Source organism: Haemaphysalis longicornis, unplaced genomic scaffold, assembly GCF_048455015.1.
Source record: "Haemaphysalis longicornis isolate Haplotype H1 unplaced genomic scaffold, Haemaphysalis longicornis Haplotype H1 scaffold_2, whole genome shotgun sequence".
In the NCBI taxonomy this organism is placed as follows: Eukaryota; Metazoa; Arthropoda; class Arachnida; order Ixodida; family Ixodidae; genus Haemaphysalis; species Haemaphysalis longicornis.
This window is the reverse complement of record NW_027526295.1, coordinates 164,789,285-164,808,186: the sequence shown is the minus strand read 5'-3', so window position 1 is coordinate 164,808,186 and position 18,902 is coordinate 164,789,285. Positions and strand designations below refer to the sequence as shown.

At 45.6% G+C, this 18,902-nt stretch overlaps 1 long non-coding RNA gene across 1 annotated transcript in view; it reads right to left on the bottom strand.

The window, feature by feature from the left end:
* The window catches only part of LOC144167485 (uncharacterized), a 33,599-nt gene extending 16,134 nt beyond the window's left edge, over positions 1–17,465 (bottom strand). Inside the window, exons 1-2 of the long non-coding RNA XR_013322008.1 lie at positions 17,150–17,465; positions 12,150–12,301 (exon numbers count right to left, since the gene is read on the bottom strand). This is a non-coding gene — a long non-coding RNA (uncharacterized LOC144167485). The remainder of the gene's footprint in view (positions 1–12,149; positions 12,302–17,149) is intronic.
* Between the last annotated feature and the right edge of the window lie 1,437 nt (positions 17,466–18,902).

The window sequence follows — 18,902 nt, the reverse complement described above, 5'->3', positions numbered from 1 at the left end:
GAGATAATTGGTTGAACAGAATAGTGAGAAACTAAAAAAATTGAAAAATATTAAGCAATTACGGAAAATGGCAAACAATATAACGCCCTGCATTTCCACAATAGAGCAGATTTCGCGAATGTTCCACTCCTAATCGTTATAATAGCGTAAATGGAGATAATTTAGATAATTGGTAGGACAGAATTAATAAAAACAAAAAAAAATTGGCTGTAAAAAATTCACACTCAAGACAAGCGGCATAAGAATGCTACGCAGTAGTAGATAACTCTCTGAATTGCAGCACTTTTTTTTTACTTCCCCCAGAAAGTTGGCTTACCTGCAGGGCGTACTCGCTTTACAGCAGCCATCAGTGAGAGCCCTAACTTTGGTATTCTGAGTCTTTCCTCCACTCCAGCATCCAGTAGAGGAGTTCCTTGAAATCGATTTCCCCATGCATAAGCATTGCGGTAAAGCTTCGCTTTAATAGGTGCATCGCCACCCGGCTGTTTACGCCTGCGTCTACAAGGACGCAACAATATTTTCTCTATCGTGACTGTCGCACTTATAACCGTGTGCGCTCCAAAATGCCCGCTGCGCTGTACACTGTAGTACACCTTCGCGGAATTGAAAGGGGAGCCTGGCTGAGTTCAAATGTGGTTCGAAGGTGTGCTGTTGTGAAGGCTACGTAAGAATTTAGATTACCTGGAGATATTTACCGCGCGCAGACTCGACACACAGACGACATCGAACCTCTGACCTCGTGGTCTACAGCGCATGCGCCTGTGGCACTGAACCCCGACGGCAGGCAAAAGGGGACTTGGCGGTATGTTGTTGAGGACATCCTTAAAGTCATCGCTGCTAAAATGTGCGCGTCTGGAAACTTAGGCTGGCCTGATGTTTCCGAAAATTATTATCGCAAATATTGCCTTTGTCGTGGATTTTGTAGGGCGTCCCATTTCGCCTGATGGAAACGCAACAGATATAACCAGATAATGTAAGCTACACACAATACTTTGAAATTAGACAAGAATTACCTGTTTTTACTGAGGGGAAAAGGCGATAAAATTTCGCATCTGTGGCGACGAGAGCGTTCCTAATAAATTGGCGCTATCTCTAGTTATCACTCTGGAATCGGCATTGGTGTGCAGCTTATGGAAATATTGACTGAGAGGATTTAAAAAAAAATGTGTGATTAAAATAGCATGTCAGTAACTATCATTATTTCAATACATATACATAAGAAACTTTATTTGCACCAGTCAAAGGCACAGAGTAAGCTCAGTGCCCCCCCATCAGTCGGCCGGGATCCCTTGGGACACGGCGGCTTCTAAGGCGAGACCGATGACTTTTCGCTGAGTGCTTGAGGTCAGGCTGAGTAGCAGAACCTCCCAGGATGCAGTATTTCTATGAGGTTTGTTGTAAGAGGGACACGTCCACGCCATGTGGACGAGGTCCGCGACGCCGTTACAGTTCTTGCATCTAGAGTCGTATACTTTGGGGTGCCATTTGCTGTATAATAAAGGGTTTGCGAAGACCCCGGTTTGTAATTTCCTCCAGTAGACCTCTTCTTTCCTGCTAATCTGTGGATTAGCCGGGGGAAGTACCTTACGCGCTAGTCTATAATGTTGGGTAATTTCCCAGTTCCCAGTTCCTCTACCTTCCCAAAATTTCCCAGTTCCTCTACCCTCGGGGATGGTTGTACAAACGGGTCTAGGGCATCCTCGGCGATCGTCCGGAAAGTAAGACCTCGGGCGGTCGCATGCGCCTTTTCGTTCCCGATGAGACCCCGATGAGCTGGAGCCCAAATAAGCGTTACCTGTTCCGCTGTCACTTCCGCATTTGCGAGAATTTTCCAGGCAGCGTTGGAAATCCTGCCTCGGTCGTAATTTCTAATGGCTGACTTAGAGTCGCTAACTATCACCCTCGTTCCTGGCTTAGTAAGCGCCAGCGCGATGGCAGCCTCCTCAGCATCTTGCGTGTCGCAACTAAGTATTGTGCAGCACGAGTGCGGGACGCCGTCTTCCGTTACTGCCACTGCCGTGTAAGCTTTCTTTCCTATGTGTTCTGCGGCGTCGGTGTATAGGACGTCCGGCCTGCCTCCGTATCTGATTTGCAGGGTGATGGCCCTGCTCCTACGCCTGCCCTCGTGATATGCCGGATTCATGTTCCTGGGCAGGGGCGATATTGTTAGCTTTTCTCTAACATTCTTAGGGAGGTCCTTCATGTCCTTAGCAATTTCTCTGGATTTGTAACCCAGTCGTTCTAGTATTTTCCGACCTGTTCTGCTGCCTAGCAGTCGTTGTTGCTGTGACGCCTTGGTCGCCTCGATGAGCTCGTCTATGGTGTTCGAGACGCCTAGGCTGAGTATCTTGGCCGTCGAGGTGTTCGGGGGAAGACCCAATGCACTTTTGATACCTTTTCTTATGATAATGTCTAACTTACTTTTCTCTGCCTTGGTGAGTTTCAGGAACGGGGCAACAAACAGAATGCGGCTAACGCCAAAGGTCTGAAACAGCCTGAGGAGGTTTGCTTCCTTCATCCCACCGTGTTTGTTAGATATGCGTTTTAACATTCTACAGATTTGCTCTATACTGTTTTCTAGTTTATTAATTGTCTCTGTGTTTTTGCCATTTGCCTGGACGTAAAGTCCGAGTACCCTGATGCGTTCTACCGCGGGTATCGGTCTTCCGCCGGCTCTGAGCATTATGTCATAATCGTTTCGAGAGGCCTTCCTAAAATTTTTTGGAACAATGAACAGTGCCTCCGATTTTTCCGCAGAGCATTTTAGCCCTATTGGCTCTAGATATTTTTCGACCTCGCATATGGCCTTTTGGAGGACTTCCTCAATGTGCCCATCGCTGCCATGGTTGACCCATAACGTGAGGTCGTCCGCGTATATGGTGTAATGTAGGTCCTCTATCTTATTTAGTCTCTCGGGGAGCCCTATCATGGCGATGTTGAAAAGGGTAGGGGATAAGACCGACCCCTGCGGCGTTCCCCGATTTCCGAGTTGTATGTTTTCGAGGGATGCTCCCCCTAGCTTTATGGTCGCTGTCCGGTTAGAGAGAAAATCTCTCACGTAGTTATATGTTTTTACACCTACGTTTAGTGAGCTCAGGTTGTTCAGGATTGCGGTATGCTTTACATTATCAAAAGCCTTAGCGACGTCTAGGCCAACGATAACTCTGGTGTCGTGGGTAACTTTCTCTATGATTTCCTCTTTAATCTGTAGCATCACGTCGCAGACGGAAAGTTTGGCCCTGAAGCCGATCATGGTGTCTGGATAGAGCTCTTTGTCCTCAAGGTACCTGCTGAGTCTATTTTGGATGACGTGTTCCATCAGTTTTCCTACACATGACGTGATGGAGATTGGCCTGAGGTTTTCGAGTCCGAGCTTCTTTCCTGGTTTTGGAATGAGGGCTAAATTAGCCTCTTTCCATTGCGGAGGTATCTCTCCTGTATCCCAACATCTCTGCATATAATTAGTTAAGTTGCAGATGGACTCGTCGTTTAGGTTTCTTAGCATTTTGTTACTGACTCGGTCTGGGCCCGCAGCCGTTTTGGTCCTGAGACGGTTAATTTCAAGAATGGTTATAAACCAGTGCAAATTTTACGGGAGTGGCTTAAAATAGAGAGAAAGAATTTTACTAGACATGAACTCCGGCGCCGCGGGCGTCCTCCAAAAGAGCATCTACAACATTTAGTATAATTGGTCATGGACTCCGCCACAAAACTTCCGCTTGAAAGCCCGTGACGGCCTACTTTTATAACACTAATAACAAAGACAACGACGCCCTTGGACATACCCGTCCATAGAAGGTTACACACCTGCCTCATTAGCACAGTTAATAAGTCGCAGCCTTTACTTACCTTTATCATTTGCGCGCTGTTTTTCCGCCTTCAAGAATAGTCTGCGTGACCTCAACTTAGTGCTAAAGAAAACAAGAGCCCTCGAGACCAGACGTGAAAGGTTAGGCAAAAAGACTCCAGGGAGGCGAGGCGAGTACATGACGAAAGCCCGCCTGTGTGCGTGAAATGAACCTAGCTACGTCATTTTGAATACAATGGACGAGAATACCTTAAAAGACGCATCACAAGAACCAGCCTTTATGCTCTTAACCATGGCCATGCGCACACAACAGGTAACCAAATGCGGTATTTTTTAACGTTTATTAAAATAAAAAAAACCCCGGTGTCTCTTGCTAAAGTATTAGACAGGAGTAAGAAGAAGCTATGGTGCATGGCGGGTATGGTCGGGAAATAGCAGTGGAATGTAGGGATCGCGTTAATAATATCGCAATGAAACATTGCAGTGTCATAATAAGATGTAAATTAGCGATAAAAAAACACAATTTTCAGCAAACAGGGTAATTGAAGACTGAACTGATTTTTGAGTGGCCACTGCCGATATGTTCTGAAACACACCCGGAGCCTTAAATTACTCGGGCGCCACGTATTCCGCTGTACTTCCGTCCTTATTAAACTAATGCGAAAATAGTACTTTGGTTCGTAAAAGTAGCGTGTTCGGCTCACAAACACCACTTGTAATTTCAAGCGTGACATACCGCCTCAGGTCAGTTCCCTCATATTTCTTCGATCTACGTATGGTTTACGAGAAGGAGTCTTAAAACTATGATCAGCGGAAGAATAGACGCAGGCCCATACCCCGTTCTCCGTCTGTCCTCAGCACTAGACTTTTACTTTTAGGGGCGAAGCCCCTCAGGGGCTGGGGCTGTTGTCGTCTCCTGTCGTCGTCGTCGTCGTCATCGTAATCGTCGTTCGTCTCATGTAGTCACGGTAGTAAAACAACGGAAAACTTGCTTACGCCTCGCGCTAGAACGTAACGCGTACTCAAAAACACCGGTACACTCGTCTATCAACACAAGATATCATGCTCAGAATATCGGAAGAGGTGGTTAATCCATTACATAATAAACACACCCGTGCAATCCTCGCTTTGGATTTAACCAAAGCATTTGATAATATCGACCATGAGGCGATTACGGCAGCATTGTCAGCCCTACAGGTCGGTGAGCGAACCCATAGCTACATCAAGGCTTTCCTGTCCAACAGGACAGCTGAGATTCATTTCGGGCAGCTCAAGTCCGACCCTTTCACCCTAGGCAGCAAGGGGACACCGCAAGGCTCAGTGCTCTCCCCCTTCCTATTCAACATCACACTCATACCCATGACCGAGCTGCTAGCGACAGACCTAATTTGTCCCACTCCCTGTACGCTGACGATATTACGTTGTGGACAACGAAGGGCAGCGACGGAGAAACAGAGTACACGTTGCAAACCGGAGCGGACATAGTCTCGGAACAGGCTAGGGCTATAGGCTTGTCTTGCTCTCCTAAAAAGTCCGAGCTCCTCGTAATGCGTTACGCGCCTGGAAGACAAGCCAAGGATACACCAGTCCCAATAGAAATCCGCATGAATAACGCACTAGTACCCGAAGTCCAAACAATCAGAATACTAGGGATGTACTTACAAAGCAATGGCAAGAACACCGCCACGCTCAGTAAACTGACAGCTTGTGTGCATCAGACGAACCGTCTAATTCACCGCATAGCGAACAAACATACGGGGATGAAAGAAATAGACCTCACGAGGCTAGTTCAAGCCTTTGTTCTGAGTCGCTTTGTCTACTCCCTTCCATACCTCAGTTTACACAAGACGGAGAAGGAGAAAGTAAACTGTTTGATTAGGCAATCGTACAAAGCAGCTATGCACTTACCGAGGTGTACTCCGACTGATAAACTCTTGAAAATGGGCCTACACAACACCCTCGAAGAATTAATAGAGGCCCATAGAATCGCTCAATATGAAAGATTATCGAAGACCCCGACAGGACAGTACATCTTAAAGGATCTGAGTATATCTTACGAAGGAACACACGCAAGGGAGAACCCGGTCCCTCGAGATATATTTAAGCACCTCACTATTAACTCTATTCCTAAAAATATGCACCCTATTCATCACAAGGAAAGAAGAAACGCTAGAGCCAAAGCACTCGAAAAACTGTTTAAACACCACGAGGAGGTAGTCTACGTGGATGCAGCCGAATACAAAGTGCAGGATGCCTTTGCAGTTGCAGCCATCGACAACAAACTCAAGCACATCACCGCAGCCACTGTTTATGGCAGGCGGCCGGAAGAAGCGGAAGAGGCTGCAATTTCTGTTGCAATTATTAGTACCAAAGCAAAATTTATCTTCAGCGACTCCAAAACGGCTGTGCGTAATTTTGCGAAAAACAAAATTCACGAAGCGGCATCTCAAATTCTATTACGAAATCATTTCGAACCTCGCCAGATCCAGATTATCTGGATTCCTGCGCACTCGTCCCATCCAGGGAACGAAGCGGCCCACAGTTTTGCCTGCGAACTCGTCAACCAGGCGGTGGACCAATCGTGCCGGCAAGGGTCTAAGGAGCGTATGGTTACTTTTCAAGAAATTACATCTCACTTCAGAAATTAAAGACTGGTTTACCCTGCGCCTCTACTGGTTTACCCTGCACTGGTTTACCCTGCGCCTCATTATTCGAAAATCCAGCAAACGACATGGAGGCAACTCCAATCTCATACCTTTCTAAACCCTTATAAATTGACCCTAATGTACCCAGGTCTGTACACCCCAAAGTGCAGAATATGTTAGGCCGAAAAAGCCGACCTAGCCCACATCTTATATGAATGCCCTGAGCTCCAACCTAAAGCCGAATGGCATCTCTCTAACCAAATAGAGTGGGAGACTGCGGTGACCAGCTCCAAGCCTGAGACCCAAATTCAGGCCGTGGACTGGGCTTTAGAAGTCGCCACGAAGCAAGGTCTTCTGGCCACTTCACGGTGTCAAGAAGAAGCCCATCATTAATCAAAGTCAATGATTATTGACTAAATAAAGTTGTTCCTCCTCCTCCTCCTCCTCGCGCTGGAGTGCTTCGCAACGCGCACTAAAAAACACCGGGACACTCGATTACGCCTCGCGCTAGAGAGCTTCGTGCTTCAAAGACAAGATACTTTTACAGCAAAGCTGTATACCTGTACCCCCCAACGGTTTCATCTCCGTTGGCTAAAACGCCAAGGCAACAAGCATACACTTATACACTGCATGCTTCGCCCTTCATCAGGTTTCCCGTTAGTGGAGATGGCCCGATATTTTTTCTGAAGTCGCATTACTGCGCTGGTCATTTTCACGCTCAGAATAACTACTGGTTAGATAGGACGAAGCGTAATCGCGGCAAATTCTGCTAACTGTCGTGATCCTAAATGTTAAAGTGATACAATTTATCGCTCCCTGTGATATCAGGCTAGGGGAGACCCAGAAAAAGCTGACTGCAGCATGTCGCTTTATAAATCTTGCACTCTGTCCAAGTGTGGCTTTGAGCCTCTTTTGTACTCCTTATTCAAGCTTACCTGTTCAAAACCTACCGCATACCCACCAGGAGAGTCTGCACTGCCCGCAGCACACACCAATGCACGCTGTGTACTGTCGATACCGCGTTGCGTACGTGCCGTAAGTGTTGCGGCTGCTGCTGCGAAGGCGGCTAAAAGCCGTTTGACAGGCCCGGGTCGAGGACATTTAGGTTCAGGATGTTCCTTTTAGAATCTTTGGTGCACATAAATTTGGGTGCACAGTCATATGGGAGCACGGACATTAGGTCGCACGATCTTATAGGGCAAGGTTAATTTGTTGCACGGACGTTTCGATGCGCAGACATTAAGGTGCCTGGTATTTGGGGTGCTCGAACATTTCGGTTAACAGACTTTTCGTGGAAGGGTTTTGTGTGCTGCTCGCTCTAAGTTATTAATTTCAGTACATTTTAATTTTCGCGTATCGCTGGTTGCAAGAGAATGCTTATAACACTGATATAACTTTTGTACTAACACCATTCCGAAAGTTTTTTTTTTAATTTAAGCACGTTTTATGTGTTTGTTTGATGGCTTCTGCAGGCGATACCTGGTATTATATATGAACGCATGTAATTCTGCTTTTTTGTGGTTGTTGTTTTTGATTCAAAGGAATCGATCAGCCATTTAAGTAAGATTACACGGTCATTTAAAACGTAGAGACGAATTCAGTGTGGTATTTTTTTTGTAATGTATTTGGCTGTTCCAAAATTCTCTTGCTCTTATTTGTACCTTCAAATTGGATTCCCAGCCGCCCTTCCTTCGCCAACCCCGTCGAGCACCTGCAATACTGTAGGTGCCCTTAGACCCACGTGAGTAAAAAAAGTTCATGAATCTCTAAACGCGAGAGCGCAAAATAGCAAGCATGGCATAAAATTTGTTTAGTTGACGAACAAGACGCAAACGTTACTTTGTTTAAAGTAAGCACGTATATACAAGTATTCTTAGATTTATATGCATTGTCATGACAAGGTAAAAAGCAACGGATCAAGTAAACAACGGTTGAGTAAACCGCAGCATTTTGCAGTTTAGGGAGCTCTTAAGGATGGGAAAACGACTTTTCTAGCGCTGATATCCTGCGTCAACTTATAACATAATACACCAATGAATGTGCGCTCAAGGAACTTCGGTGTAATTCTGAAAGAAAAGAAAATTGTTTACTCTGCTTACCGGGTGCTAAGCAACCCCAGATGCTGAATGAAATCGGTCGGATCATATCACGAGGCACGTGTAGGCTGCAGCCCAAAATAGTTGTTCTTAGCAGCTTAAAAACTTCTAGAAGAGCTCTTACTGTATTCCGCGTAAACCAAACGGTAAAGGTCACCCCGGGGTGATTTCATAACTCCCTTTCGCCTAATGATATGCGGTATTCAGCCAAAGACAGTATCGAGGATGAGGCACGTGGGCAAGAAAAAGGCGCAAGGAAGGCGCAGTCAGGAGGAAATGATCCACGCTACCAACACAAATAAGCGCTCGCATCTGGCGTGACGAAAATTGGTGACCACGTCTCTGAGTACATTCTCACAAGATGCACCTGTCTGCGTACATCCTTGTCTTTGTTACTTCGCTCAGTGGTTCTTATCCACGCTTCTGAGCACATTTTTTGTGTTACACTAAATGCCAATGCGATGCCCTCACGCTCCGCACGTAGCTCGTACATGCATCTTCGTCCGACGCTCCGGCCTCTTCTCGCCTGGCACATTTAGCATGTGCGGGGACCTTGACTCCTGCGGAGTACCTGTTTAATCGCATTCCTGGCCTACCAGAACCCTAATTTCGGAACTCCGGACATGGGTCGCTTCAAATAAAGCTTTATATCTCCCTCCCTTTCGTACATGATGCTCATACTTTTTCATAGAGCATCTCGATAAAATTGAGAAATTGCGACAACTACACAAAAACCCAACCAAAACGTTTTTTACAGCGCTTCTGTGAACGTCACGTATAATCACTGCGCGTAGAACAATAGAGAGTGGGGGAAAAAAGCGCTCCCCGCGTGACTTAACCCGCTTATCACGGTACACAAAAGGAAAGAAAAAACCAACGTGTAATTCAAGGGTCTCCATTACGACCGTCGGTGACCTGAGGCGGCGAGTGGGGCGAAACGGAGGCTACAGATAAACTCGGTCCGTTTTTTCCTTGTTTCTCCCTCTCAGTCCTATCTGAGTCACGCCGGACTCTGATGGTGGTGGGAAAAGTGGCGAGGAGGAAACGTGAGAACCGGGAAAGGGGAACAGCCCTGGCGACGTAGCCTCCGGCAGCGCAAAAAGACCACGAAGCTTGGGCGATGAATACACCAGCCGACCTTCGGTCTCCATTTGACGTCAATTGCTGCTCGCTCGATTCTTCTTTCTCGCAGTCCCCTGATCCTCCATCTTCGCGTCGAGACGAAAGGCGTCCGCGGCGGGACAATGTTCCGGCGCCGCGCGATTGTCTCGTAGCGCAGCAACAACGAGGTGACGAGGTGGTCGCTTCGAGTCACGCTATTAATTCTCGGTAATTGCTCGGCGCACTGCTTTTACTAGCTCCGATCATGTCAGTGTACTGTTTGCAGTAACGTTGCGTCGGTGCTCCGATGGAGCAGTCGGGTAACGAACTTCTTTCCAGAAGGATGTTCCTGACAGCAATACGTTTTTTGCTGTCTCTGCATATGTACAACAAACTTCTTTAGAACAGCATGTTTAATTAAGACAGCACTACTTCGTTTCTATTTCTGCCGTGCTGTGACGCCAGCGGCAAGAATAGCCGCGTGCATTATCTGGTTGCTTGGGCAAGTACAGTTGTTTAAAGGGAGACTGAAGCCTCAATATTTCTTTTAAGCAGGTTGCCTAACCAAGAAAATGCCAGTTTGGTTCTGGTGTCCTCGTTTTGATATGGTTCACGTTCCGTTCGACCAAACCAAGTACCACGACTGCCCACGAACCAGTTCTGTAGATTTAAATGGATAACTTAGTTCTAAAACATGTTATAGTGGGGCAGAACTTTTACGAGAGGTTTCAAGAATTATAATTGATGGATTGAAATTATATAGATGGACAATATACGCCATATAGTCAAATCTATTTCGGACATAGACAAAAACTTAAAACCACCTTTAAGCGCAAAAACAAAATTCCAGACAAAGGGCATGAGAAACGAGGACAGGCGCTACCGCGCAGCGCAGAACAACCGGGGAGAAAGGGAAGAGCGGAACAGCACGAACGCTGACTACATTTCTTGACAGTATGCCATCATTACCACAATGGCTGACTGACCCACTCAAGGCTGGCGCAGGTGCAAGGGACAACCCAGTATGGTACTCGTGACCTTCCATTTGTTTTCTTGCCTAATAGAAAGTCCAAGAGGTAGAAGAAAGCATTATTATGTTTGTCTTTGTTGTTTAGCAACGTCTGTCGAGCGTTTTCATGAGCTCATCTAATTGAGGAGCCCAGAAAGCCTTCTTTTTGGGCTGGCGTTTACAAATCTACGTCAAAGCTATTGTTCAAAGCATTTGTAGGCCTCCGCTTCAAATTCTTTTCAAACCATTGAACCATGTTTCGCACAAGCTGCAGTAAAAACAATCATTCGTTGCGACATTTCTGTTCCTTTTCATTTGCCGTTGATATCACTATATATGTAGAATCACGCATTACGTAGGGCATGATACTTGCTCCGGGAAAGGTCAGATCGCGTCCTGTGCCTGGGAAGAGAAGAGACAATGTTTTATGCCGCCGACGGCTGAACAAGGTGAAACATTTCACTTGCACATCTTTGCAGGGAAACCCAATGCTTCTCCTGCCCCATGTCATGCTCCAGAATACAGCATTTATACTCGGGTGGTTTATCATAGGCGGAAAGGTATGACGTGTTACGAGGTCGACGGTACGTTAAAGAGAAAGGCACGGAACGGCATTGCCACTTTGTTTAAAGAATGTCAGCTGGAATAGTTAGTCCTGAACCGGTACCCGTTATTTAATTTCTTGTTCATACTTTGTTCGTTTCGCTTCATTTATTGTTAAAAATACCTGTTCTGTTCCGGCGTTCGTTTGCGGCTCTGTGCCAGTTTGACACCCTGGTTTCAACTAAAAAATCCCCGATTTTGTCGCTGTTTTAGCTGTGATTAGACAACAAATGGAGTGTATTTGTTGAGTGGAATTTCGCGCTCCCGTGTCCCTTTCATTTGACTTTCCCGAAACAGACGAAGAAATACCTAAATGCGGATGAAGACGTAGGCCGCCGCCGCTTAAAAAGAAGGTGTGAAAAGTATGCCCTTGTCGTTACCGCACTGCCAGGGGAGGGGAGCTGCCGGCTCCGTGAAGTTCACTAACCTTTATTTTGTGTATTGTTATAAGAATGTGTTCAACTAAAGCTGCCAGATATATTTATTAAGGCGAATGTCTCATGCGGTTTGTTCTGCAAAAATCTGACGCCCGGCGTGCTAAAATGACACCAAAGTATTATTGACTGAGACAACAATGCCTCACAAAAATAGAGAGGCAGGGGCTCGCCACAGTTAACCCACAACCACAAGCATGACGCCAAAGGAGCGCCGTTCAAGTTTAAGACGCGCCCGAGGATATGGGGGAAGAATAATTAATCCAACGCGAGGCTGAAGCTAAACGTCTCAAGCGTGAACGGAATGGAAATTAAGACAACACCCGGCCGAGGCCAAATGTCGCAGTCGGCAACCAACACAGTCAATGTTTTCACCTATTAAACCGTTGTAAGGAGTCTTAATTGTCTCTCTGAATTGGTTTTCCATACACATGCCTTACCCTTTTGCCTTACCGTTCTGTTTAGGAAACCGCCTAATAAAGCTCCATCTTCATTTTCCCAATAAACATTTGTGCTGTCATGAATCATAGTGGAAAAATTCTGTGTTGTCGTTCTTGTACTTGCGTAATCCAGTAGGTGTTCCCATTTTGTGTCCCGGCGAGCTCCTAGGAAAGCGTTATTACAACCAATTTTCAGACCTTATAACAAGCTCTTACAGGATCAAAATCATATCTCTTTTATTACAATTAAGCGCCGGTATAAGTAGGGTTATGTTAAAAGGTAGTCCAGCATCATTGACTGTACCACGGCCGTTCGATCGCTTCCATCGCTTGGCCGTGACTATATTGACCGTTTCCGCACATCCAGTCTAATATGGTTGCAAGACAACAAGCTCCTGTTAGAAGCTACAAGGTAGCAAATGAACGGGGCTTTGTGTATTTTTCGTGGGTTCGTTGCACTGTTGGATATAGCAGAAGACATTCTGTCAAATAGTAGTAACTCCTCTTTGAACACACCAGGTATTGCGCGCGACAACGCGTCGCTGCAAGCCTATTTACCCAAAATACGCCCAATAAATACAGCCATATCCCTACGGATAGCTTTCCTGGTTATACATGTGTAATCTAAGACCTCTTCTGGAGAAAGAAGTCTGCCTTCAGAGTCGTGTACACCAAGCTACAGTAACTTCGTTGCTAAGCACACAAATATATGCTATAAGTAAAGGTTACAATCTGGTGGACTCTACTATTCGGCGGCGAGAAGGGCCTTCAGCCACAGCACAAAGCATTTTTTGTGGCAAACTGCAGGATTCGTTATTCACGTGTCGTGAAAAGCATGCATTCAAAAGTCAGCTTGGAAAATTTCACCCTTCGCAAGTGAAATTTCTTGGTCCACCTGAACTGGCGACACCCCAGGCCAAACGAATTTTTTTGCAGGAGACCTTCACTGATCCAGAGGAGGAAACCTACTTTCGCACACCCTGAGTGAATACACAAGTGCAACAGAATAAATTGAAGTACGCGAAGTAGTGTGAGAAAAGGGGATCCGCAAAAACGACTAAAACCAACTTCGGTAACAAGAGGAAGTGTAAAAAGTTGAATCCCGGTCAACTTTCCCAAGGTTTTGCTTTCTTCCTTCGCTGCAGGCCAGGTGCAAGCGCATTGTGTGCAGTGGAAACGATAGTAGCTCTTTTTGTTAGGAGCTAGCTGCCGGCACCACACGTACTATACTTTCCCACGCCACTTCTCACATACGAAACGATCTTTTTTCCTATATACGCCGGCAGTTAAACTCAATGGCCTCGGTTAACTACTGTCGTAGCAAAGTTGGCTATAGATTTGGCTCGTTTGGTCCCGCCATTCGGTACAACCGCTCTTCTTTGATATTGGGCATGTTTTCGACTGCTGCAATGCAACATAGCGTATGGCAACCAAAAGAAAAAATGAAGCATTAATAATGTTAAGTAAACCCACTATGTTTATGCGATGACCTTTTTTTTTTGCCTTGTTTATCGGGGATCAACGCGGAGTTGGTAGCACAGAAAAATGGTGACCTGATACGCTGTTTAGAATTCCACGTTTCTACTTGCTCGCGCCTTTTGGTGGCTATTTAGCAAGAAAACTGAATTCACATCCGTGTGAATGGCGCCGTTATTCAGGCGCTGTTATACGTCATAGTCACAAAAAGAGTAAATTGTCGCGAAGACGCACAATATTGAGTTGAAAAGTAATCTGCTGTCTAATCTAATAAAAAGACATTACGCAACAGTCAGACGCTCGGCGTAGCGCAAGTTTAAGACATTAAAATATCCTGGCCGTTCTGTCAGTCATTTCAGACCTTTAAGCAACGTAAAGCTCATTCTTGCTCATAGAGGTCGGCTAATAGGGGATTGACAGCCGAAAATGGCAGCATCTCCTCTCCGTGGATGTTGGCGAGGGTGCGGAGTACGGGGAGTCGAAATAACATCCAAGTTGCGCCCCGACCGTCATTTGATTGGAGCCTTGAGTTGCACGTTGTTTATTCCCTAAATGAAACTGCAACTCACGGCTGAAATCGAATTTCGCTTGATTTTCGCTTGATGGTGGTGTGCCCATGGATGGACGCGGACGGACATTGGGAGGTCCTAAGGTGCTCTGCACCGTTACAGGTGAGGGAGTAAGCCGTTTGAGTCTCGGGTACTAACTCACGGTCGTAGCCCAATGGGTAAGCCGACTGACACTAACTCTGTCCGGTCTACCAGACACAGGCTCAAATTCTGCCTGTACCTGTGTGACTTTTTGCGATTGTAAATGCTATGCGCACGGACGCGGACGGACATTGTGCGGTCCTAAGGTACTCCGCACCTAATATGTAGTAACATATGCGGCACCGGGGTAAAGCGTGAAACTGGTTAAGAAAATGACATGCATGGATATGTTTGCCTGCTGCTTGTTCCTGTAGACAGATTCCTTGGGGGACTTTAGTCTACTTACGTGCTGTGCATTCACACCATGTAAGCAGTCTTAAGTCCCCCGAGGAATCTGTCCACAGGACGAAAGCTTGGCGACACTTATTAACTGCACTGCTACATCGTGTTTGCGTCTGCTTCTTCTCTTTCGTTTCTTTGTCTTTTGGCGAGAATTACTTCGACGGGCCGGCTTCTTTTCTGCTCTACCGTGCATGTACTTCTTTTTTTGCTTTCGTTTCTTCGTCTAACGCCACGAATTTCGTCAGCAAGCACACTGGCACACGCCACAGCTTTTCTAGAATCAGGGTTCTGCGGGGCTGGTGTGTACCTATTCCACTTATGTGCCATCTTGTCCAGGTGTCACGCTGCATGCACTAACCTAGAACTTTTACGTTTCAAATTCATAGTTTTGTGAGTTTTCTGAAGTGGGCGCATTGCCCCTCAACTCTCCCGGTTTCATAGCCAATCCCCCAAATGGGTGTATGCCATTTGCTTAGGTCAACCGCTTCCGAAGTTAGTGGTGTCAACAAGGAGCACGGAGGGAAGGATTTTCGGTTACTTAAAAGAAATTGTGTTGTCTGTCCAATTTTTGACTGCTCCCTTTTAAATGTGGTACCTGAGGGACATTTCACGTTGAAAGGTGTATAAAGATAAATGTGATAACCTCTTCCCTGTGCCGCGGCATGGACTCTTGTACTCTGTAGGTTAGGAGCAAGATGTTCTTAAGAGGATCAAAAAAACGCCATTTCAAAAAAAGGGGCGAAGTTTTTGTCCTTTCTTAAGCTTCATGCCCGTACACTGACAGTTCCACAGTGGCTACAAGATAAGGGGTTCGAAGTAATGTGGGGCACTGATTGAACGATTCCTAAGCAGCCAAAAATGATAGAACGTGTATTCATACACTGCTGGATGGGGGTGCATTTCTGGGACTTTCTACAGATTTCCCGCTGGACCCATATGGCGTTAGGTATTTCCCAGTCGAGAATAAGAAGGGCATCCCATAAGGCCTCACAGTGCTCGTGGACGTCCATAGTATTAGGCTGGCGCGTATGGTGTGGCTCCATGGAGATGTGAATGCTCGACCGGCACGGCAGTTTTTTTGCGAGAGTGTGTCTGTTTTTCTCGAAGGGCTCAGAGTACAAGAGTCAGTGCCTGATTGGTTGGGGCGTCTCGAACCACTGACTACTCCGAAGCAATTTTATAACGACAACACGAGCTGGCAGATCCGGATGGCGGCACTGTATGTAAGGTTTTCCCGTGCTGTGATCTGTTGCTTGTCGTCATTGTGTCAAAACATGGTGGAAAAAAGGAGGTAGCACAGTTGTAGACCACTTGGCTGCTACTGTGCGGATCCGTGTGCAAATCCTATCGGATCCCACATGTGTTTTTTTTAATTATTTACTCTTTATGGCACCGGTCATTTCCTAGACTGGACAAAAACAACGGCGCTTGTTCGCAGAATCGGGCAATTAAAAATTTCGTCTTAATTAATGGTGGCCAACAAATATTACGGGTCACATAATCAGTTGAGCGAAAAATGTTGACAACATCTGTTTAGTGGCAATGTTACACCATTCGTTTCGGTGCTACCAATTGCTGGAACAGTGCCTGTGTTGGCTGTCAATCATTTTATATAGTTTTTTTATGTAAAGGGGGAAAAAATTGGCCCCGTATCTGCTCCTTTCGTAGCAAATGTCGTCAACATTTGTGGAGTAAATGCGTCCCTTCGCTTTCCCGCTCACCTCTTATGCTGTTCTTCTTCCGTCGCACTCGTCCCAAGATAAACACGCTAGAGGTTGGCTCAAGTCAATTTGAATTTAGCGCGTTACACCGCTCCAGGCCGGATGCCTCGATGCCAGCGCTGCCATAGGGCGGCGACGTGCGTGATTTGAGGCGCCCTACTCCAACGTTTATAGGGCCACGTTGCCCCACTCCACGCGCGTTCCAAGCGGAACGTGGAAACTATCTAGTGGAACCTTTCGTAACTGCTCCCGTTTGATTTCTTAAAATGCCGCCAGAAGCTATATTGGCGCGAGCAACAGCAGACGACAGAGTGATGTTTTTTTCTGTGCAGTGGATGTATTTCATTTGCTATCGCAACAATCAAGGATTTTTTGTAAAGTAACACTGCAAATCACTTATGGACTGATTTTCTGCTTCATATTTGCGTAATGTATTGTTCTTGTTCAACAATGTTGACAAGTATGAACATTGCCACCGGACTTATACGTTTAGATTTGGTATTAAATAAACCTATTGTGCAGCTTCAGTTTCACTTTGGTCGGCTGGCGGAATCGAGTTACAAGCAGACAGACAGACCAAAATTTTCCCGTTGAAGTAGCCCCTTAATATTATTTACAGCCAACACAGGCACTGTTCCAGCAATCGAGAGCATCGAAACGAAAGCTTTATGCTCTGTTAAGACTACCGACGCAAAAGCCATATCGTGATCTATGGAAGTAAAAAAAAACGGCGTGTCGCGCAGTTCGATTGGCTGAGACGTGAAATGACGTTATTTTTTCTACACATTACGACAGTTGCGGCAACAGTCTGAACCCAGCCTTACCTCGATCGTAAACAAGCGCCCGTGGACGTGGTTGGATAGCTTCCGGCTCACAGCGAACCTTGCTATTCTATTCCGCACTCCGGCTTTGTGCCGTCGTCCTCCGTCACTGTGCTTTCTGCCGGGACCAACAAACATCCTGAATACTCGAGGTTCCTATTGCTGAAAACGAAGTTGCAGACCGGCTGGGGCTCAGGTTCGTTGTTCGGACGACTTTGAATAGAACGCGGCGATTTCCCAGCTAGGAACAATGGAGAGTGGGGATTTGAAGTACGGCACATGTTCTGCAAGCTTGGCCGCACGTGTCGGGCAAGGTAAATAGCATGGCGTCATGCCGGACTACCGAAGCGCTGAGAGCACCTGTGGCGCCATTGCTGCTGCATTGTGAAAATCGTGAAGTGGTTGTTACAATGCATCTTTTTCTCGCTTGTTCTCCTCCGCTCCCACCCTCCATTTTCTTCCCTCTGGGGCTCCCAGATGATCTATGTGTGACTAAAAAACCTTGCTCTATTTGAAACTCTTTAAAAAGAGCATTGTTTGGTGTCAAGATTTTAAGATTTAAAAAAAAACGCGTAGTATTTCTGTAGCGCAGTTGTGCGTGATTTACTGCTAAGGGCATGCAGGGGACGCATAGGGAAATTTAAGACATGCTCCATTAACTAACTGGTGTCAAAAGCAGTATAGTCGAACCTCGTTATAACGAAGTAGTATCAGGGCAGTAAATTAATTCGTTATGTACGATATTCGTTATAACCGTAGAGGTAAAAATCGGCTCTAATAAATCGGCAATCTGACTCGCGCAATAATCCTAGATAAAAAAGGCATTGTTCGAGGCTTCGAACCCACTATAAACGAGGTAGTACTTATCTGTCTCCTTGTGGCATTTCAAACTAAACAAACCGGAACGTCAGAACGTGAAATTAAAACAGAACAGAGTTCGTTCGGTAAAACAGGCCTGCGTTCTTATTTACTTGAAGGAGGATGTGGCCTACGCCTGATGACCGGAATGAAGTTTTTCATAGTGTCCACGCAATAAAGGGCCTTGAGCTAGTAAGAAACGGTAGTTTTGTCTCACCTTTTTAAATTTTGTTCTTATTATGCTAGCTGTCGAGTTTTGAGCCTCGCGGGAGCCAGATATTTCTTCGTTCCAGCCGATATCGCGCGGCTCTCGAAATTTCGGTTTCCCTATAAAAAGAATAGGTGTCATTGAAATGACGCGTGACCAAACAAACTTCGTGTTTATTCGCTATATCTGATAATTCGCTGTATCACTGCTCGCTATAACAAGGTTCGACTGTCACTCTTACCCCTGTGTCCTGCTGTATGTATGTATGTATGTGTGTATGTATGTATGTATGTATGTATGTATGTATGTATGTATGTATGTATGTATGTATGTATGTATGTATGTATGTATGTATGTATGTATGTATGTATGTATGTATGTATGTATGTATGTATGTATGTATGTATGTATGTATGTATGTATGTATGTATGTATGTATTATGTATGTATGTTTCAATGCTGTGTGTTTTATTTGTTCAATATATTCCTTATTTATTCCTAAAATATGCAATCTTAACAATTCACTGTTTACGTTTAGTCTCGTTATTTCTTTGTATAAGATAGGTAATAAAAAAATTAGGTATCATTCCTGCCAGCAGCTGCAATTAAGCTATTTCTGTGTATGCTATCAATTACAAGGGGTCCCACTAAAGTTTATTACTGTGGAACCCCTTTCTGTATTGACTATAT